Here is a 23,498-nt window from a genome sequence, read left to right as displayed (position 1 = left end):
AAATAAAGTGACTGTTCATAACAACAAGCAGAGCACCAATTTTGTCCACAAGAGGGGGCTATCTGTCCAGAAAAGAATATGACATTAAAAATAAAATAAAAGGACTGGACAGACGGCTAGAAATTGCATTTTAAAAAAAAGACTATCATGCCAATGTCTCCACACAAGTCAGACTGATAACATGTCGCACTCCATATTCATTCATTTTCAGACATGTTCAGTCGACACATAAAGCTGTACATCAGAGTTCGTAGTCTAAAGGCCTGTAAAATGTTCACTCTGGCATCGACAAACATTTCCGTGGCACTTGACCATCTTGGCTTCCTCAAAAGAACACCCCAAGCATCATTATGGGCCACATGGAGCCTGCGCGTGCTGGCTTACAATGAGAGGTGAGCCGTGCACAATCGAGTCAGCTTTTTCAGCCAAACTTCCGTGCCGAGTGTTGGCCTGGGCGTTTATATAATAGATCCATGGCCTGGGCGTCCGACACTCTGCATTGTCTAAAAATGTCCTCAGTGATGATGTTCCCGAGGATTTTGTTGACAACATGCAGAACAGTAACAGTAACAGTTACAGTAACAGTAACAGTAGACAGACAAAAGTTTGGAAATGTTTTGTTCTTATTTTCCTTAGCTTTACAAATCGTAACTATACTCTTGGAATTATTGTAGGCCTACTCAATGTTATGCTTAAATATATAGAATGTGTAAATTCAGAGGTGGGTATAGCCTACTCAGTAATTGTACGTAGAGTATTTTTTACCATATAACACTTTTTACTTCTACTTACTTGAGTGATATTATAATGAAGTATATGTACTCTTACAAATTGACTCCACAGTGAATACATCTTTAATAAAATTGTATTAGAACTAGCTATGTAGCGCTTTTTACACACTCAAAGACTTAACCATTTCATGCATTATACATTCACAACATACTTGGTGGTGTTAAGCTAATATTGTAGCCACAGCTGCCCTGGGATAGAGTGGCGGAAGCGAGGCTGCCCATCTGCGGCGTCGGCTCCTCTCACCTCCACCAACCACTCACTCACACTGTTCACCCAGGCCTCCCGGCTAAAGTGGAAAAATTGTCATGCTGACATATAGAGTAGATGTAGTTTGTGTTTCATGTGATTTATTCTTCAGAAAAATGACATACTGTTCTGGTATTTCCTTTCACATCATTTCTTGTAGGCCTATTGTTTCTCATGAGTTATGCTACTGAATCGTAAATCGGACTTTTACGCTCAAACAATTACTCAGTAGCTACTCACAGTACTGTTCCCCAGTTAATGTTTTACTCTTACTTGAGTTATCTTTTGGTCACCACTTTTCACTTCCTCTTGAGTAAAACTATTACAAAGTAAAGTTACTCTAACTTGAGTGAATGTTTTAGCTACTCTACCCGCCTCTGTATAAATAAGAACAAGGGTAAGAAAACCAGGGCACTCTGAGGTATTTGAGTAATTCTGAATTATTATGGTAATTTATACAGGAACATAATTTATATAGTCTGAAATGCACCAGAATACAGGAATTTAGGAAGTTGCTGCATCAGATTTTCCAGGAGGTGGCTTCCAGACCGACTCACATTTTCAGAAATTCAATTGTTGACACATGAAGCCTAAAATAAATCAAAACAAATTACAAACATATCAGAATTCAGTGTCCCATCAAACTGTGCTTATTTTATTTTATTTTATTATTACTTTTTACTCCCTTCGCTCCCGACGTCTCTCCAGTAGGTGGCAGCAGAGCGCGCTGTCGGCTTGATCTCATTTGGGGGAGCGCTGATGAGCGCGTGGCCTGAACTTGACCTGCTCCGAAGACTTCATTTACAGCTTTCACTCCTTTACCTTTTTCTATATTATTTAAAACCTTGTGGCGAAAATGGGCTGCACTTTATTGTTTAAATAATGTTAATGGCGTAATCTTACAGAAAACATTGCTGGATCGAAAACACAAGGTAAAAAATAAAGCATCCAATGCTAATATATAACCATAATGTGCACGGTATTTGCAGATTTTTCATGAATTGCACGTGGATATGATATATTTCACAGACCTGCACAGCATGAAATACAACAGTGTTATTTTGTCTATGGAAATTATACAATTAATTTGTGTTGTAGACATATACAATTATACAAAGGTATCTGTAAATCAGCTATGTGTACAATGATGTACTCGTTTGCTTGTTTTAAAAATATATACAGGTGCATTCATTTGCACTACTGACAAGTAATTTTAGATACGCATTATTTTGGTTTCAGCCAAATCCTACTGTATTTATGCTGTTGATTGTAAAAGTCAGAGTATTAGTAGTGTTTCTTCTTTTATTTCCCTCTCAGTGCTGCTTATGCCTGTATCTCATTGTAGTGTGCATGAATGCAAAGGCCCATCAGCCCGTCTTCTCACCAGCTCTCATCCTCGTTGGCTTGACCTTGACTATGAATTATGGGATATCCTGCCACCCTCCAGTCTGCATCCATGGCGCCTGGTACTGCAACCATCGGCACAATACCTCGGCCTGGACCACGCTGTCGTAGGGCGGGTGCCTGCTCCGAACAAGAGGAGGAGGGGTTATGAAAAAGATCCTGCTCGAAGGCGCCGTTGCCATAGGTAACCTGAATGTGTGCCAGGAAGAAAAGGGGGCCATTTGCATGTATTCAAATCCAGCATGAATAATTCACTTTGAAGCTGCTGCAGGCTGGGGACAGACAATAGTGTTCACACACTCTGCAAATGGGAGAAAATGCACAGATAGCGGCTTCCTGTGCTGCATAAACCGGACCCAAACGGTGTGAGAAAGGTGATGAGGTTAAACCAGGAAGAAAGGGTTTGGCAGCATTGAGACAGTGGACCAGACTGATGTGACTGTGCTTTTGCCTTTATTTGTCAGTATGACGACAAACCAGAGCGGCTTCATATGAAAGAAATCCCCCAAGTTGATGATCGAGCCACGGCCAGTTTCAGGAAAGGGCAATACCATTTTTAAAAATTCTCACAAAATAATACAAAAACTATCAGGACTAGTAATAATTTTTACTTTTGAAGACATCTCAGATTATTAGTGTTTGGAAAATTAGGAATATGCTTTTTTGTTTTGTTCTTTTTTATTTTGCATTTTTGCCATTATTTGACAGGGACTATCAAACTGTTAATATGTTTATGAATTATAACAGTACAACTTTGTCCAAGATGGAACCCAAACCAGGGCCTCAATGGGTTATGTGGCGTGAATATTCCTGGTGTGTAACATGGTTCCCCTGCATTTTTCCTCTCAAATAGAGCTGATCTGCCAAAACCTGAACCTGTTCGACTTTTAAATAGGTACACGTATGATAAATCTGTACACTTCTCTTTGCTTCCGCCAGTGCCAACGTGGCTGCAGTCCAGCACTTCTCCAGGCTGAGAGTGTCGGCTTTCATAAATTCAGCCACATTAAAAACGCCTTGAGAGATGTTATATCCCGTATAAATTGTCCTGTAAACACTTCACATAAAAAGCAGCCTTTAAAGAAGCCTAGAAAATGACTGAAAAATATCAAATCTGTCCACTGTGACTGTAAAACCGTGCCATCATCTCCCCTGTGTAAGCATCCTGATATTTACAAGTGCTATAGGGATGTCATCCGCGCTCACTTTCTCCTCCGCAGCTCCAGTCTTGTTAATTTTATAAGATCCAGCGTATTGCCACTTATCGGCTGGCAGCGTTGTAAAAGCTCTGAGGTCAGTGCATTACGGAGCTGCTGGGCCCCTCTCTTCCATTAGAGGGAGTGTGCAAGCTGCATTGGCCTTCACTCAATCACAGCCCACAGAAACACGCACACATACAAATGAAGACTAGTGTAACTAAATGTGAATGTATAAATCTATAAAGGCATGTGCTTGTTACTGCTCCTCCAGCCTGTGAGGGTAAAGACATGTTCATTTGCACTGAGGGTTTTTCTTTTCTTTCATTTAAAGGGAGGATATCTAAGTATACTGTACAGCTATGCCTGACATTTTCAACACTTGGCATTTGAACAGCATTAAATGAGTTGTAGCTTCCTGAAAGCCATGGCAAACACATCATAGGCAAATAAGACTAATATCTCATTCTTGACAGGAAAATATTGACAAAATTTCAAATGCAAATAGAAATTGCATTTGTGTTATTTTGATGGGTTAAATTTGTTAAAATATATTTCCAGGAAATTACGTCAGGTTAGCACTGTATGCTAACCTCGCACTGCCAAGGTCATAAAAAGTTTAAGTGCTCAAAATGACAGGGGAAGGTTGCACTAGTCTCTCATATGATATGCAACAGTGCAGAAAAGTTTTTACTGCAACTCAAAGATACAGTACATCATGATGACACCCATTTGAAATCTGGGAAATTTGAATTTTGCAGGTGCACGTAAAGTAGAGCTGTGGCTGTGCTGGAGAGTGTACAGCGCACAGCTCTCTCATCTTATACTTACTTGAGGTTTCTCAGTAAAACCAAATCTTATAAAATATCTTTAAATTACAATTAAGCTTTTATTGTGCACACAGTGCAATGGAAACATAGTTAGGGAAAAAGGACACAGTTAGACGTCTGAAGATTCTCAGTATGTTGTTTTTATTAAACAATGTTCAATTTAAAATGTTATTTATTGGGGTATTCATTTTACTATTACTGATATTGCATGGATTTACTAAATATAACACCAATACCAATTACTACTAGGCAAGGGCATATTTATTTATACAGCACATTTCATGTACAAGGCAAATCAATGCCTCACAGCACCGAACAACACACAAACACAATAACAACACAATGAAAATACAATAAAACAAATCAATTGATACAACTCATAAAGATGTATAAAAATTAAAAAAAATGTATGTATTGAAATTATATTTTGAAATTAGTTAAAATACAATCAATTGCCATAGGCAGCAGTAAATAAGTATGTTTTCAGCTTGGACTTAAACATCATCAGAGTTGAGGCCTGTCTCACGACCTCACTGAGGCTGTTCCAGACCTTTGCTGCATGAAACTGAGACGCAGCCTCACCGTGTTTACTGGTGACTCTAGGAACCACCAGGAGACCTCTCCCTGAGGAGCTCAGGGCCTGAGGTGGCCCCAGTATATAGATGTAACATGTCAGCTATATGCTTTGGTGCCAGACAATGAAGAGACTTATACACAAGCAGAGCTTTTTTAAAGTCTATTCTCTGAGCGACAGGAAACCCGGAGCACTGGACTAATATGGTCGTATTTCCTGGTTCTGGTCAGGACTCGAGCCACAGCATTTTGAATATACTACAGCTCATTTAGAGAAGGAATTGGCCGTTACAACAGTCTAACCAACTGGAGACAAACGCATGAATTAGTCTCTCCAAGTCTGGTTTAGCAATGTTTTTTAGATGGTAGTAGGCCACTGATGTAATGGACTTGATATGACTGTTAAAATTCTGTCATATCTGATCGTAATACTGATAGTAATAACGTGAGCATTTCAAAGCACTATATAATGTTTCGAGCATCACGCATGCCTGTCATCAGTTACATTTTAAGGGCCTTGTCAGACTTTTGATACATCACGTTTACAAACCAGCTCCACCCTTCCTGCCCTGGTTGGTTTATGCCCATTTTAAACATGTCTACATGAGGGGTGAGGTGGGTGTGCAGTGGGAGGAAGCCCCCCACAGACTTTGCATGAGAATAGGCAGGGTCCTGTGAACCTTCTGCTCCCTAAGTCCACATTCAATGCCATGGCTGCAGTTAGCGTGACAGACTATAGGCTCCAAGTTCTCAGATTTTGTAAGAATGCTAGCTCCACCCACTCAAGTCCTGACTCCATCTAACCTCTCAGTCCTTCTCTGCTCTGTGGGCAGGGGGTGCTATGAAGAGGCTAGGGGCTGTCAAGTTCAAGCCAGACATGTACACCCACTCAAAGCCCGTACACAGACAAGAAAACAACCATGCACTTATTGTAATATGAGTTTTTTTATTCACCCAAATCAAAAACAAGGTCACAAATGAACATCTTCTCCAAATACTGCATTTGAACTTGGGTTTAAATACAGGAGTGCAAAAAGCAAAGTTCACAGTCAGCCTTGTATTAACTCCGGAAATATGCACAGTCATTAGGGTTTGAAATCAGCGCTTGGATAGGAATTACATTTCAAGGCTGAAAAACCATCAAGAATGAATAAACAATTTGACCTTGTAATCCTAAAAGAAGAAATGTGTATAATCTTGTAGTGTTATGTTCCTTTAGTAGATTGCCAAAAGGCTCAGGCCTTAATTTATAGCTTCCACAGATAAATATGTGCATTTAACATTTGCTTGTAATGTTTTTTCTTGTCCTACATAAGCTTTACATGTGTATCCAATTAGGAATATCATAACAATAACATTTATTTAAACAAAAATGAGCATTAAATTAATAAAGAAATACAAGTGTTTATTTTTTAAATAAATAATATTCCAGAGAAAATATAGCAGATAGCCTTTAACTCCTTGTAATGGGCCATTTAATGACAAATCCGAGGCACTCTCAGAAAGTAAAATGTATTTTATTACAGATAGGGACATGTGACCAACTGATGCACGACTACTGCAAATCTTAAAGTAATGTTTATTCGCCAACCCCACTATATGCTTTCATATGGTTACAGAGTGTAACCATTTCCAGGGCTGTTGACAGACTTGCTGGGGCCCGGGCAAGAAGGTTTCACCAGAGCCCCCACATAATAGAAATGATGGAAAATAGACTCTTAACTTTATTTGGATGTGTTAATTTACAGTCTTTACAGTTAAAATTATTTATATTTGTGAATATATAGCTTCATAGCACTTGCACATAGGTGTTGCTCATCAGGAATGGCATAAAATAAAATAAAAAATCATTAAATAAAAACAAAAAAAATCTTGAATAACCAAGCTACCTTATTAACGCTTAATACCACTTTTTAATCCTTAAGCTTGTTAGCCTGACTATACATTTTCATAACAGCTACTTTAATTTATTCCCAGCTGAAGTTGATATAAGACAATTAATTCATTCGCCCATAACCGCGGCTAATTTTTATTGCCACTTTACTGCTTTCCTTTAAGACACTAGTGCTGTTATAAATGTAAACTTGAAAAAAAGGTGTGTAAAGTCCTGTTTGTTTTTGTGGCTAATGAGCTTGGAGGAGCTCAGTCCTGCTGTTAGAGGCCTTTGTGTTGCTGACAGGCCCAGAAGATGTCACACTGCTTTATGGACCAACACACCGCTGACCAATTACAACACAATTAGTGCACCCCCGAGGGTTTATTTAGGTCAACAATGGGCTGCTTTTACTACTTGTACGAGCACAGAGGAAGAGTTAGGGGAGACTTTAATGCGAGTCGGAGTACATGTAGACCAACGCTGTTAAATTAATGTTGTGGTACATTTGTTTTTATAAGACCCATGAAACATATAAAAGTATAGACACTAACAATACAGGAATTTATGGAATCCCCACATACAGTGCTTATTCCCTTAATACTCTCACAATAAAGCCAGTCAGTTAGTTAGTTGTTGTTACATATAATCAGCGCAGGTACATTATTTAACTTAACAGTAGTAACCAATACTATAGTTTATGTTATTGTAGTAAAATTAACGAAGAATCACAATCATAGTACAGCCATACCACCTTGTGAATGCCGGATCTCGTCTGGTTTCAGAAAGTTGGCCTTGGGTTGGCACCAGGATGGAAGACTGCTGTATGAGCTTGGGATATCAGAGGCTCATTGACCAGAGTCACAGATCACAGATGGTTGATATGAATCCATCTCCACATATCTGATGGTGTGTTCTTTTTCAACACTCTTCTCACCTGCCTTGTGTCTGTGTACACTCGTGTATGGAGTATTGTATATGTGAGTGCGAACGGGGGACAACGGAGGCAAATTAGGTTAGTCGCCACCTGGATATAACTGTGGTGTTATGTTATGGGTTTACTGCAGTTGGTCAGGTCTAGGTTCAGCAACACTAAGTGCCCAAAGACAGAGATCAGCTGACGACCTGAACATCCAGAATGACCAGGTTATTCCATCTATAGATTTCTTCTTCCCTGATGGCACGGGCATATTCCATAATGACAATGCCAGGATTCATCGGGATCACGTTGAGGAGAAGGGCTCAGAGAACACGAGACGTCATTTTCACACATTAATTGGCCACCACAGAGTCCAGATCTTAACCCCATTGAGAATCTTTGGGATGTGCTGGAGACGGCTTTTCACAGTGCTCACACTTTCCCATCATCAGTACAAGATTGGTGAAAAATGAATGCAACACTGGATCTTTTTGTCATTGCAGAAGCGTATTAAAACAATGCCACAGCGAATCAAATGAAATATTAATTGTGATGACTTTTTTCTTTGGGTCCGGCATCGTAGAAATAACTCATCTATAGTAGTAAACTTTCAACCGTAGATTTGTCCCCATAAATAAATAAAAACCTTTCCTCCGAGTGGCCACTCTCTCTAGACGGGCCTTGATGTCCACTCATGCTCTGTGTACACTCTGTATGTGACATGATCCGTAACTCTATCTATAGGTGTTATGGTATCATTGCCACCATTAAAGAGCTTTTCCACCTTCCCAATGACCTCCTCCTCGCCTCACAGGACACAGTAAACGACCTGATGTCCGCGACTTTGACTCTACACCCCCTCTATGCATGCGTGTGTGTGTTAGCGCACTTGTCTGTGTGTGGCTGACCAGTGTTTTCCTAAGGCGTCCAGCGTATAGTGCTCAGCGAGAGTCGGGGAATCTAGCACGGCCAGTAAGCATGTATATCAGACCATCTCACGGCTCGCTGGGCGCTCCGTGGGTGGCCCGCCGTGGTCAATACTGCACTGATGACTGGACACACAGAATAGGATAATCTCCTAGTTTCACCTCAGCTTTTCTGCCGAGATCTGCCATGGCCCTAATTCCAGGTCAGGACCAGTCGTGGGGAGGCGCAGGGCGAGGGGACAGTGTAAGGGGGGGGGAGCAGAGGGGTGCAAGGAGCCCATTTGAGCCAGAGCACTGGAGCACACTCGGGGCACTGGGGCATCACGTAGACTGGGTGTTGGGGGGTGGACAAAAGTGTAGGACCAGTGTGTGTGTGTGTGTGTGTGTGATCATTGTTTGGAGGTTCCTTCGGCTCTGGCCACTCGCTTCAACACCCCTGCTGCTCACACACAAAGCACCTAATTGACACTACAGATTTAGGCCACTAGCTTTAACTGTTGTCCCACAAGTCTTCAGCCGGGACAGGAATAGGTCTGTCTTAAGCAAAAAATAGCACTAATGCAGAATTTAGTATTGCAGTAATAAGTCTGTATTGTGAGAAAGGAAACCAATTGTAATGTCTATATGGTCCTTCATCTGTCGGAGATATTATCGTTTATATGATAAAGTCGTGTGACCAAATCAAAATGTTACAAGGTTAGGTTCAAGTAGCCCTGTCACGATAACAAATTTGAAGTTCGATATATTGAGGCAGGAAAGTATCACAATACACAATATTATTGACTCTAACGAAGCTACTGTCAACTTTCAGGCATAAAAATTACAGTAAAGCTCAGTTCTAAAAGTGCATCATCATATAATAAAATACCACACAAGCTTGTAATAAACATGAAATATGATGTGACTCGACAATAAATATCGAGCCCAACAATATATTGTTTATCTGTTATTTATTGAAGTCGATATAGTAATTATCATGACAGCCCTAGGTTCAAGTATTTCTAATTTGGTTTGATCTACTTTATGTTAATCTGCACTTTCTATATTTCAAAAAAGTATGCAACACATTGCCCGTCATGTTGCTATAAAATAGCTGTTACTTATTTTCATGGCATGCAGCCCTTCCACAGCGTATTTACCATAAACACAATCACTGAAAAATAAAAACACACAAACTAAGCATTTGTTTCACAGGGTTTTTCAGCTTTATTGAAAATATATTATCAAAGTTTCTTCGTAGAAAATATCTTGAAATAATTTCTTTACAGTCTTTGAAAAGATTTTTTAATATGAATGTGTACATAATGTCTTACAGAAAAAGAGAAAACTAATTCAACAGTGACAAAGTCTTGCCAAATGATTTCCAGTCAAACACTTGAATGTAAATTACAAAGTCAAAAGAGAGAGGACCCCTAGGGGTCTCATTCAATCTCCCTCCTCAAATTGGTCTCAAATATAGTAATTCATATCTAATGAAACTAATTTTGAACAATATTGCTTGGCAGCTCCATTTTACACTTCAGACAGCTTTTAAATTGATTCAACCCTAAGCTTACCTTCTTTCAGAGAAGCTCCAACTTACCTGTCCGTGCTAACAAAGGGCGCAGATAATCACAGCCCAGCGATGTGTCCCTCATTCATCCAGGAGGCCTTCCATACGTCCCTAAACTAAACACGAGATACTTGGCATATGCTGTAAAGGCCTTGTGTTGCAGAACTTTCCTTTTCTTTACTGTGCAGCAGTCCACACGAGTCTGAGAAGACAAAAACACAGAAAAATAGACATTAAAACTGTGTAACATTTCTGTACATAGAGTTTCATTACAAATTGAAGTATATAGATTCAATAAATATTCTGTCGTAATTTTCCAATTAAACAGAATACAAGGCTTCAGAACAGTTTATGCATTAATGAACATTTTCACACATGGTCTTCACACATGGTAAAAACAGACAATACGAGTTTAACTGGAGATATCTATTCTTTATGTTCTATTGTGAACATAGATATCGATTAATGTCATTTTAAATTGTTTTATTTACCACATCGTCCCATGTTTTTTTTGGTAATTGGGTTAATACATTCCTAATTGCTCACTGCTTGTCCTACAATTCGCCTCATCATCTGCTCAGACCTGGTCGTCCGTTGCTCTTTTAACTACGGGAGGAAATTGGAGCGTGCTGGTGTGTTTGTTTGTGCGTCTATCAGCTGTCTGTATCAATGCTGCACCTGACCTTTTTACTACGCAGACAGTCATGGGTCAGGGGTCAAGTTGGAGCCTGTCTGGGCTTCCTGGCCAGTCTCAAACGCCTGCAGCAACCAGCGCACCACGCGTATAGGCCAAGTACAGGGGGGAGGGGCCAGACTAATATCACCTTTGGGATTAGGATCCAGACAGAAATACATTGACCCCAAAGCCACTTCCTCGTCAACACACACACACACACATATATCTATAGTGATCTGCTTTGTCATAAAAGAAGACCGCCGCTTGACGCAGAGATGCTGAGTCTGAGGAGGCCGGGTCTTTATGTTTTCAGGGCTTGTGTAGAGGAGAGTGTGCAGGCGTCACTACAGGGAGCGCAAAGGGAGGCTAGCAGTGCTATATGTAAATGACGATAACGTAAGGCAGACAATATCATACAGTACAAACGGGGGAGGGTGACAACGCTCCAGCTACTAGTGGAAGGTGCAGTTGTTTACAATGTTGGCAGATACGTGTTTGTTTTCATGTAACAATACATTTCTTATAGTGTCAGTGCAATATCCTTTTAACTGAAAGTCATATAAGCGTATATTACCTCTATATAAAGATCCAGTTTGTATCTTAAAACGTTCTACAGAACAGCATAAAGATTGCTTGAAGTGTATTGTAAATATATACACAGAAGTACACTGTATTCTTGAAGTAGAGCATCTACTGTACACTAAATGATACGGCTGTAGGATATAAGCGGGAAAAGGTGCTGCAATTTAGCTTTGAATAGGGATGCACCGATCCGATACTGGTATCAGATATCGGAGCCGATACTGGAAAAATATGATATCAGGTATTGGCTACAAATATCTGATACTGAACTGATACCAGGTTTGGCTCTCAACGCTCTAAAAAACAAAACTATATGGACATGCTGTGTATAATTGTAAAGCTAGTGGGAGCACACTAATGCTAACGAAAAATAATCAAGGCTGGGTCAGAAACTATGATAGAAATACCTAAAGTCGCCTAATAAAATAAAACAATCACTGCTGAAGCCAAGTATTGTATTTTAGAAATAACTGATCTAACATATTTGTAATGATCAGATCACTTCACGTGAGTTGTTTATATTAATGTAACCTAAAGCCTGTCATATAACCAAGAATAATTAGTGTAGAAAAGTCCTGTGATCTTTGTTAAATGTTTATCGAAGAGTTTATCAATAGATATAATGGATAATTGATCTGTAACTTGACAATAAAATATGAACTTTACTTACAATGGAGAAGAGTAAATTACATTTTTCACTCAGAGAAAGCCACTTTTAAGAAGTCTCTTGGTATCGGTAAATATCGGCAGATACTCAAACCCCAGTATCAGTAAAAAGCTGGATCGGTGCATCTCTAGTTTTGAATATTGTAATAACAATGTAACAATGTAATAGTATTGCAATACTTTAATAAACCATTTCAATACTTCAAAATTTAAAGCAATTTGTTTTTTGTTCTTCCATCAAATAGTGTCAAAACAAGACTTTTTTTTTTTAAACCAAGGACGAAAACCATGCATTTTTGTTTAGGTGGTTGGTAAAAATATGTCTTAATCAAATGGAAGACCTCTGTGATGTTGTTTAATTAATGATGATAAGCCTTTAAAACACTACTAAGTATGCATACAAAAGAAACTGTTCAATTCGATGGGACAAGTAGATAATCTATGACATCTGATATTTCCTACAGTAACGCTGGCTATCAACCATTTTCACCCGTGCTTTGAGGTAACAGGAAGCAGCAGCTCAGAGCATCTGCGCATCACACGCTTTCACGTATGAAAGATTACAAATCAAAGAGATATGCAACTGACGTATCTCAGCTCACAGTCAAAAAAAAAAGAAAGAAAAAAAGGTCACATCCAGGAAGAACTAGCCGATCATTGGAGAAAAGTGTTAAGGCCGCTAATCCCCCCGCATTATTGCAACATCTGTGGGGTCTAGCGAGGCTCCACTGGTGATTAGCCAGAACAGATGTAAACAATATCCAGGCTGAGGAAGGAAGGTTGATCTGGGTAACACACACTGCTGCAAGGGTAGGAAAAGTAGACACAGAGGCGAATGTGGAGAATATAAAACAGGTGAAGTGGGAGGGAGCGTGCCAAGGGACTGAGCAAAGAGGGGAGGGGGGAAAACACAAAACGGAAGTAGCGGGATGAAGGTTGGCAAAGGGAAAATCTGGAGAAGAAGTGAAGGTGATTTTGGCTGAATTGAATACAGAGAATACAGTAGCTTTGAGGAGGGTGGGGGGTGGGGGGAAGGGGGGGCAGAAGGTGACAGCAGATTGGGAGATGGTAGAGTCCGGGCCAGCCGCGTCTTAACCGGCTGACGAGACACCAGGGAGACGTGGCTAATATATGCAGAGTTAAAGCTGAGGGGGGCCAAGCAGAGGGTGTCTGGGACCCCCTCAATAGCCATGAGAACCGGCTATGGGTGCTATGAGAGCTAAACTGGGGGAGGGGGATATGGTGGGTTTTTTATTGTAAACCAGAGGGGGGTGGGGGGGTTCGGGATGGGCTCAGACGTCCCATTAAGGTCCAGAATGGGGCATAGGGAACGAGGCGATGAAAAGGATGAGGGAAGGGGAGCAGGAGGCTAGGTGGTTTGCTACAGCAGACCGGTTAGCGATTAGCCGCAAAGGCCGGTCTGTCTGCGTCGCTGCATACTAATTCCACATTAGCGCGGCCTTGAACGTGAGCGAGGGGCTCAGACGGACAAACGCCACAGATATAAGCTCGCTGCCTGATGGGATGACTGTGTGAGAGCCTATAAGGGTGCTTGAGCTGTAGCACTGAGACGAACTCCTATGGAACTCACCGAATGTAGCATCTGTTATCTCTTGCGAGTCTCATATTTCAGTCAGAGTTAAACAGCACAATTCAATTTGGTTTCACGTGTCAGGTAAAACAATGAAGTGACACCTATGGGCAATTGAGCCAGAAAGCAAGAAGCTTCTTTTTTTCTGTGTGTGTGTTTTTTGTTTTAAATAAGACAAACCTTGCCACTACTTTACTTGACTAAACTTCACAAAATCTTTAAAAGGCAAAACGTGTTATGCAACAAACCTTGGTGGACCTACCAGATGTAGCACAGAAACTGACCTAGCAGCTGCGTTTTTACAAAATATGTTGACTACAGTAAAAATGTTTTTGCCCACTGTGCTTTTGAGATTACATCCTGTCTCGGGATGTTTTTATTTTTAAATCGCAGATGGACAAGAAAGCATTACCTGTGATGTAAGGACTATACTGTACCAAACAACTGGCAACACTTTATAAGAACTGCACCTTATTTAGCCTTAATAAATGATGAGTTAACACTTAATTCATCGTGAACAATTGATAAGTGTGATAAGTGAGGCATGAACTGTAGTAGTTAAGTAGTTATTTAGTGTTAGTCACACTTAACTAATGGATTGTTCATGATGAATCAAGTGTTAATTCATTCTTTATAAAGGCTAAATAAGGTGTAGTTATTATAAAGTGTTACCGTTTTTGTTTTGTTTTTTACGTTCTATCTTAACTGCCACTCGACTATTGGCAATCAATATTTCACAGTATTTGTCACTGCATTATGTCAATGTAGGAAATCCTATTTAAAGTCATGTGGCAACTACAGTAATATGCATAGTTTATGTAAAAGCTATCAAACCTGGCTGCAGGCCAAGTGAGAGGCAGAGTGGAGCCAGGAGGAGCAGGGGGAGGAGGAGACGGGAGCTGAATTGAGGGGACAGAGACAGAGAGGACGGCGGTGCAGGTTGATGGTTGATTCTGGTGATGCAGGCAGACAGTTTAATGACAGTGCTCACCCCTGAACATACAGTGCGGTAAGCGGCAGACGAGCTCGCAAACGCACACCGGCCTATGACACGTGCACATATGTGTGATATATGGAGTGGCGCCTTCCGAAAAAGACACAAGAGCCGGTGCAAATGGAAGAGAAAGACAAGTGTCTGTGTATGACCCTGGAAAAAAATAAAATAACCACGGCTCAGGAATAACTAACAGTCGCCCCTTTTGAGCCGCCACTTCATTCTGATAAACGAAAGTACCACAGTAGTAGGTTTGGGCTCATTTGTATCAGCAAAACAAAACACCTTGCTTACACATCCACAACGGTCTAGTCACTCCAGAGGCACAAGCTGATTGTAAACTGGATTTTGATTAAAATGATAGTTTGGAATAACAATGAAAACACCACACTACACAATGTAAAATGCATTCCTGACTCCTCTGAACTAAAAATAATACAGTATAATATTACTATTTAATAGAATACTGCATTTTCTCAGATTGAACACACTGTATCATGCAAGGAAAATGTTCCATTAAATATACTATTCGCCATATGGGAACAGCACAGAAAAAAATCCTATTCACTGCCTCAACAAACTCAAGTTCTTTGTGCTTTTTAGTAAGTTTGGCCTCGCCATGGCCCTGCGCCTTATTTATGTGGACTTGGCCGGGTCTGGACTCTAGTTTGGTCCCCAAACAAAGACATAGAGCCAGCTCATTAAAAAAAACATGTCATTGGATCAGGCTTGGGATGAATTGTGTGATTTTCCCTCCTACCATAAGTGAGCGTGACTGAGCGTTGGGCTGAATGAGAGGCCGGAGAGAGGTCTGCCAATAGAGCGCCACGCTACATCCCTATGGGAACCACCCTCGCACACTGGGGGGTGCATTTAAAGCTTTGTTGGTCTGTTAACACAGCTTTTTAAAACGCCTCTTTATGGACTCAGCTAAGCAAACTGCAGTCCCTGCTCTCCACAGCCAGAAGGAGAAAGTGAAGGGAGCGGAGGGAGGGTGAGCTGGGTAAAGTATGGGCAGAAACTGAATAATTGGTGTGTTAAAGCTCCTAACTAGAACCTAACTGTTTTCTGTGGAGTAGAGTACAGGGCTTTTCCCCATACAGGAAGGATTTGTGGGAAAAATATGACTGATGCAGCCTGCATTCTGCCCCCATTTAGTCTAAACTGTCACGGTAAAAACAGTCTAAAAGTTGCAAAATGTGTATGCATTTGTGCCTCTAAAGAATTGGGGTGTAGATGAGTGTTTGTGAGAGCTAGAAACGAGTTGGAGCTGTCGTTTTTTCCTTCTATTGCTGTTTGAGTGCAGGAGATGCCCCAAGATATAACACCTGTAAAGTTAGCAGGATTGATGGACACTCTCCGCAAGGTGCACCAGTGACTGTTTGTAACTTTGTGTCCTAAAATAATCTCACACTGAGCAGGTGCATGTTGCGGGCCCGCTGCATCGAATCACCTGAGAACTGAACTTTGCTGCAGCAGCAGGTCATTGACAAAGTGCAGCGTCTCGCAGTGTCCCGGAATACAGTGAGCGCACAGCTTTACCCAGAGGAGCGCAGGAGACACAGCCCAAACAATGGGCCCGTGTGCATGAGTCTGACAAGTACTGTACCGGGCTGGGCCGGATACTCCAGTCAGTCTCTCAGGGCAACGCTGGATGACACCGAAATGAATAACAATGAACTCGCAGCAAAGAGAAGCCGGGGAATGTTAGAAACGAGCCGCAGCCGAGAAGTCGCAGCTGTACACAAAGGACCGGTGTGTGTCCATAATTGTACGATTGCACTGTGTGGAATATCTCAATATGGGATCCACAGAAGAGATGAGAAGCGGTCACACACACACACCTCTCCCCCTCCCCTCTCCGTCCCGACGTACACATGCAGCAAGGACCCCATCCAAGCGCGACTATGGCTGCCCGCTGCAAGCCTGATGGAAAAGCCAAAAAACCCACGCAGGGAGGTGCTCATACGCCCCAAAGCCTCTGAAATGCACATTTGCAAATCACAGCAGCCAATATAAGCACAGACTTAAATAGGGGTTTCTCGTGCGCGTTGGCAGGGGTCCACTCTTCTAGTAGTAGTGGCTGCGTTTCCATCTGCCTATAACGTGCTACAAAGGACGGGTGAAGAAGGAAAAAAAAAAAATGTGCGAGATCCCAGTACCTTCCAGCAGAGATGACGGTCCACGGGCTGCGAATGCATTTGAATATATTTACATAAAGACGGAGGCGCGCTGACACAGGCTGAGCTACTGCTGAGAACGCACCATGCAAGTCATTGTCCCCAAAAATCAGAGTAATGATTGAAATGTGTGTTGAATGAGGAGTAGGGGCTCTCGGTTGAAATAGTGAAGCAGTGGGTTCCCGTCTATCAACTAGAATAAATAAAACATGCAAACACTATCAAATACCAAAGTAAATGACTGCATAATTTTTAGCACACGTAGAAATAGTCAGCAATGTGTTTTTTTTTATGCGGATAGTGAATGCTTTGATCATAATCTTATCCTATTAATCAAAAAAGTAATAACATTTTGGGGCATTTCTAAATAACTAATGTCGCTATCTGAATTTTAATTATCCAGCTTGTTTGAATAACTTCTCCCAAAAAACATCCATATCTGGTACAAGCGAGAAGATATGAAACCATCCTCGCTCAAAGCTGAAGATTTTATTAGCAGATAACTGTCCGGTTTTACTGTAACAAATTCGGAGGATAGGATCCCTGTAACCTTTAATCAAATAGATGTGCGAGCATGGCCTAAGGTACAAACGCAGCAGCTTTTCGGAGAATAATTTGACAAAATAAAACAGCCAACGAAGCTCGGAGGCTGTGATATAGTCCACTTGAAGATACAGTCAAAGCATAGCGAAGGAGAAGCGTATGGGGAGGGGTGAAAGGGGTCAGCGGGGAAGGAAGACTAGAGCCCAGAAGCAAAGCAAAAGATTGTGCGGTACGTTTCTGAGTATAAATGTGTGTGTGTGTGTGTGTGTGTGTATGTGTGTGTGTGTGTGTGTGTGTGTGTGTGTGCATGTCATCCCCAACTGGGCAGAGTTTTACTTGACATGCTGATAGGGATTTAAGCAGTGGGTGGGTGGTGCGTCTGGCCAAGGTGAGTGAATGGGAGAGCTGCTGGGGGAATTTGGAGAGCGGACGCAACGGGGAAATGCAGAGCAGAGGCGAGCGTAGAGGGGGTCTCAACCAACACAAAACTGCTCCCGCTATAAGCTTGATTTCATTGAGACGATTAGGAGTTTGAAATGAAGAGGGGAAACAGGCTGTAAAAGGGAGGTGGGTTTTGTAAGTCGCTCCGGGCTACGGCAAAGAGAAAGGGGTTGTCTATTCAGGTGATGAGAGAAAGCTGGCGCGCTTTTTTCAGAGCGTCTAATGAAGCATAAGACCCCCCCCCCCACCGCCACCACCACCACCCTTCCCCTAATGAATGATGGATACAGGCTGGAGGCAGGAGTTTTGCACAACTATTTCTTCATGTGCTTCCCGGCCCGTCCTCTCTGGAGCGCTGCAGTCCCGCCTCTCTAAGGGCTGTGTAACACACTTCCACATGACATTGACAGTGATAAACCTCGCATGGGTTCAAAAAAATTGCAAAGGCTAATTTGAAAATGTGAAGGGAAGGATAAAAATGGCGCTAATCTAAGCTAGAATATATAGCAACAGCATCATGTGTGGCTTCTCTCTAATCTAACATTTCCACATGGATACAGCCGGGGCATTCCATCCAAGTAGGAGAAATGAATTACATATATTCCTGATTGTAGCATGCACATAAGATGAACCCTGATCCGACATGTTAAATTACAGGAGGCAGCAGACTGAGACAGGCCGTGGGGTGGGGTGGGGTGGGGGGGGGGTTGTCAAAGTGTCTGCCCGTATTTGACTGTGTTAAGGCTTGGGGGGTGTTTGACCAGGGGGTCGGTTGGCTGGCTGGGGCTGCTGCAGGACTGATTTCTGGCTCGATTTGGCTCAGAGCCGACTGGAGATGGGCCAGGGGCTGGCTGACTGACTGGGTTGACGAAGAGGGTGGGCTGGGGCGATAGAGGAGGAGGCGATTGTGAAGCCGGGGTGATATAAAGGGGGGGGGGGGGGGGGGGGGGGGGCAGAGCTGGACGATTTAACAAAATATCTAATTGCAATATTTCCTACGAGTGATTCGATTTGTTTTGGATGCAATATTTAGTTCACAGTGCACATTTTGAGCACTGGCGCTTGAGAACAGACTGAAATCCAAAGTGCTGAACTCGTATTCAAATGTCATGCGTTTCCAAACATGTGGGTCTCTCTATTTCGATTGGCATGCGATTAATTGTACCGCGCTGTACATGGGGGTTGGGTTCGCTTCCCTCGCTTTCTCCGGGTTCAAGTCGTCCCTGGAGCGAAGCAATAAGAAGCAGCTTATAAAATGAGCAAACACAGACAGACAGTCAACCAGTCAGTCAGTGAGCTGGAGATGATGGGCAGACACACACACTCATTGCCCCCCCACCCCCCCTTCCCACCGCCACCGCCGCCGCCACCACACCCCTGACCTTGACCCCTGCGCTCCTTCCTAACCTGGCTATGAATGGAAGCCCGTGCAGCTGCCGTGTCTAGCCACGAACTAACCTCAACCCCCTCGCCCTCTTTACCCTAATCATTTAGCCCGTTCCCACGCTTCATGGCTGGGATGCCGCCTCTGCATCTGAATGGGGCAATTTAATATTTATGTGCCTGTATTTTGTTTTTTAGGCGGGGGGGGGCGGCCATGCCTGTTTCTAAGGGCAACGGCATTCAAGGATATTCACTGATTTGTGCAAATGACCGACTAAATATATGAACTCTAACGCCCTGGTTTGGATTCCGGCAGCCTTTACGTTGCTCAGTGCTGGGTGTTTTCCCCCTCTTTTCGAATTGTATCGGGGAGTCTATACGGCAGGCTCGGACGCATAAACCACTCAGCGCGCACACATATGTAGAGGCTGCTATAAAATGTATGTGAGTGCTGCGAGGCGTCATTCAGCGCGGTTCAAAACCCCCCTCCACCTTCACATTTTCATTATGGCCAAATCTCAGGCCCGCGCTACAGCGGCGTGGCCTTTTCGCCGGCAAGCAGGCAGTTTAATCACACATACACCACTACTCCATTTTCATTTCCTTTTCATGCAGCCTCCATTCCACTCCGGCTTCATAATTCTCCCTCAGAGCTGTCTGGGCCGTGGCACTGTTTGCAGCCTGTTGAAATGACATAATCAGTGACTTGGATAAATGCCTGACTGTTTTCCCTGAGTCTATAATCAGACTTGGGGGCTCAGTGCAGCAGCTCGGAGGGAACACTTGACTCAGGAATGACTTCTTAAAGAGCCGCGTTTCACATAAGGAATTTGAGTATCAATGAAATGAATTTGGGCTGCCACGCCAAGTGCACTCACTGAGAAATAAAATGTCCTCAAGCCCTAACAGACTCCCCCCCCTTAAAAAAATGATTTTCTCACTGACAACTTGTGCGACGATCATTATGATTATTTTTGTTTTTCCCTTCACTTTTATTAGATCCCTTTTATAAAAGCGCCATGAAATGAAAAGATTGTAAATTTCTCGAATAAGCCCACAAATTGGAATGCATTTTTTTTTTTTTCAAATTCCAAACCAACCCACCTCTTCTTTGATCCACGCCGCTTTTCCCAAAATCAAATGTTTTCCTTTGCATAACAAACCGTGATTGAAATGCTGCAGTTTTGCAAGTACCTGCGTTTAAGGGGGGACCACCTGAAAATGCAGACTCTAACACAAACAATTTCCCTTTGTGGTGTATTTAAAAGATGAATTATTCAAACACCATTTTCATTTGAATGTTAAAGTGTTTTGAGGTTGAAAAAATATCACAAGATTTGTTTGGTGCACAATAAAGAGAGGGGGGGGGGGGGGAGTAAGGGGTGGATTGAGCGATGGCTGTAAATGCTTTCAGCAACTATTACTTCAGTGGATTGAATACATTCAATCAATAGCTAAGCAAATCAAAAGCAGTGGGCAATCTGAATGAGAAACACCGCACCGGACCGGGCCGACAATCACACCCACAGATGAATACGTCCAACAACCGCATGGCCAAACAACTCCAAAATACCAAGGTGCTCAGTTTAAATATGTTCAAGTCAGATTATATTTACCCACACAATTGCCTTAAAGGATGCAAGATGTAGTCAGTATGCAAATGTAAACAAAGCAGTGCCCATTTTAGAGAGTAAATAAGAAAGAAAGGGAAAAAAACGTTGATATGCGTAGCCTAGACTAGAGAGAGTTCCAGCTGGCTTTAAGAATACTGAAATAAATTCCTTAGAAAAATACGCTGCTGTCAAACAAAAATATAAACTTAACATTATGCCAACATAGTTACTGCATGTTGAAAATGTTCGTAGCATGCCTGTTGTAAAGTCGCCCATGTAGTATCTAAATCTGGCCTGAGCACGTGCCCCTGGTTTGATTGGCTGCCTCCATTTGCACACTGCTCCTGCTCCCTGTCCACCTGAAGTGTGCTGTACTGTAACCACCTCGTCCTGTTCTCTTTGTGTTGAATTATGCATAATTGCAGCAGTGTCGTTGCACACATGGCTCCGGCCGTGATTAGCATAAAAGCTTTCTGCAGTAGATGATGTGGAGGAAGCATGTCCTTTTTATCCCCCCCCCCCCCCCCCCCTGACTAAGTGTGAATGGACATATCCGCATAATATGGATTAGCAAATGTGTTAGCGGGCAGATATATATGTAACACTTATGGAGGTATCGTGTGTGTGTTATGAAACATACGGTCCACACTGGTTTAAATATGGAAATGACGATTATCGCTCTAATCCTGCTAGAGAACCCGTAACGCAGGGGAATAGTTACAGTAAACTGGCAAATTAAAATAATTTATTCCACTCTGCCTGACACAAGAAGAGGCTGCCAGTCTGTCTTCTTGACAATGCCATTTCTCTCCACAAAGGCATACTGTAGCCGTAGACCCTCCAGGCGAACAGAAGCTATAGCGTGGGCTTTACACTAACCTGCTCAGCTCCACCTTGGCCAAATCAGTGTCACTGTATGGGCTGATGAGACAGAGAGGCTTGATTAAAACTCGCCCTGGTCTGATAAAAGAGCACAATATTGGGAGGGAGCAAAGCGCAGATTTCTTGGCAGCTTATCAAATGATTTATAATGTCATTTATCGCCGTTGCTATGCAGAATTGGAGAGCAGAGAACACTGTGTAATTCGATGTCCCGCAAGAAATCAGGTGATGTTTGCATGAGGTGGTTTTATAGGGATTTCTATCAAGTCCATTTCATATTAGGAGTCCTCTTTCCCAGAATACATACGCTAACTCAAGCACTCACTAATAAAAAGATTAAATTGATTTTTTTGTTTTTAATCCAGCAGGTAGAATTTTATTTTAAATGAAAGATGAATGAAATGAAAAAAAATACATGCTTTGCCTGTGCATTAGAGCAGTCTCTGTGACTGTTATGATCCTGTCCTGGCACTATAAAGTTAAAAGCACTTCTCCAGGACAACAACATAAAACTGTGCTTGTTGAGAAAGGATGAAAGGCCATTTCCAGGACACAAACAATTTGCCAAACCCTATCTCTAATAATTAGCAGTGACAGGTGAAAACATCCACTAAATGCCATGGGAGTTCACAATGAAACGGACAATTGCACAAAAACACACACTCAAAGACATTCATACACAGTGGACGGAGGTAACCGAGGAGGATCCATCAACTGCTAACACCACATTAAGACTATAAAGCAGTGATACATCTCCCACTACACGTACACTGGCTGTACCCCGCTGCTCGGCCACTGATACCCCTGATCCCCCTGCGCTTTGACAAGGCGTAATAAAGCCTGTATGAAGCGCCGCATTGTGTGGGGAGAACACAATGTTGCATGCTGAGTGCTGTGAGAAGGGCGTACACCGGTGGGTCCCACGGCGCAGCAGCACACCAGGGCCTATAGCCGGGAGTGCAGAGCATGCTAATGAGGTCATTATGTTTTGCTTCTCCCTCGCTCCTGCCCCGCTTTTTTTTTTTTTTTTTTTACAGTGTGGGCTTTGGCTGTCACGGGAGGTAGGGCACCCCCAGTAATGCAGCCAATCACAGATGTCACATATGGCACAATGAGAAGACACACGAGCGTCTGTAAATGAGCTGCACTCAGAAAGACAGGAACGCTCCATTTTTCAGCTGGCATCAAAAGCAAGAAAAAGCCACTGGCGATTTGCATACAGAATAAGATGGGCTTAAAGAGAAGTAAAGCGCAGGGCAACAACGGGCAACATTCATTTGCTAATTGTTCGTGCTGCGTATTGAATCAGCAGCCGTGCTGCACTGTGTTTCCTCTTTTAAACGTGGGCGCTATTATTTACAGCCAAAGAGGAGGGGTTAGGAATCAAGCACATGCAAATGCAATTACAGCATATTTGCATAGCCGTTAACAATTAAAGGGCAGATGGCAAACAGCGGGCATGAAAAAGCGAACAAGCGCCATCTTGGCTCAGGGAGACAGCTGGCAGACAGGAATCGGCCATTTTGTAAGCATGGGCCGCTGCCAGGCTGAGGTGAAGAGCAGCGCCAGTCTCTCTCTGTGTGCCAGGAGATTGGCAGGCAAGGGCGAAGCACGCTTTAATACTCTCCCTGATACA

The 23,498-nt window shown here is 42.5% G+C and overlaps 1 protein-coding gene across 1 annotated transcript in view; it reads right to left on the bottom strand.

Annotated features, from left to right (window-relative positions):
- Positions 1–9,961: 9,961 nt before the first annotated feature.
- LOC306976546 (uncharacterized protein) overlaps positions 9,962–23,498 on the bottom strand; it is a 37,069-nt gene continuing 23,532 nt past the window's right edge. Inside the window, exon 4 of the mRNA XM_079574502.1 lies at positions 9,962–10,513. The gene's annotated coding sequence lies outside the window, so the exon portion shown is untranslated. The remainder of the gene's footprint in view (positions 10,514–23,498) is intronic.

The sequence above is a fragment of the Gobius niger genome (genome assembly GCF_951799975.1).
Source record: "Gobius niger genome assembly, chromosome: 17".
Taxonomy (NCBI): domain Eukaryota; kingdom Metazoa; phylum Chordata; class Actinopteri; order Gobiiformes; family Gobiidae; genus Gobius; species Gobius niger.
The sequence above is the reverse complement of the archived record's forward strand: the minus strand, read 5'-3'. Positions and strand labels throughout refer to the sequence as shown.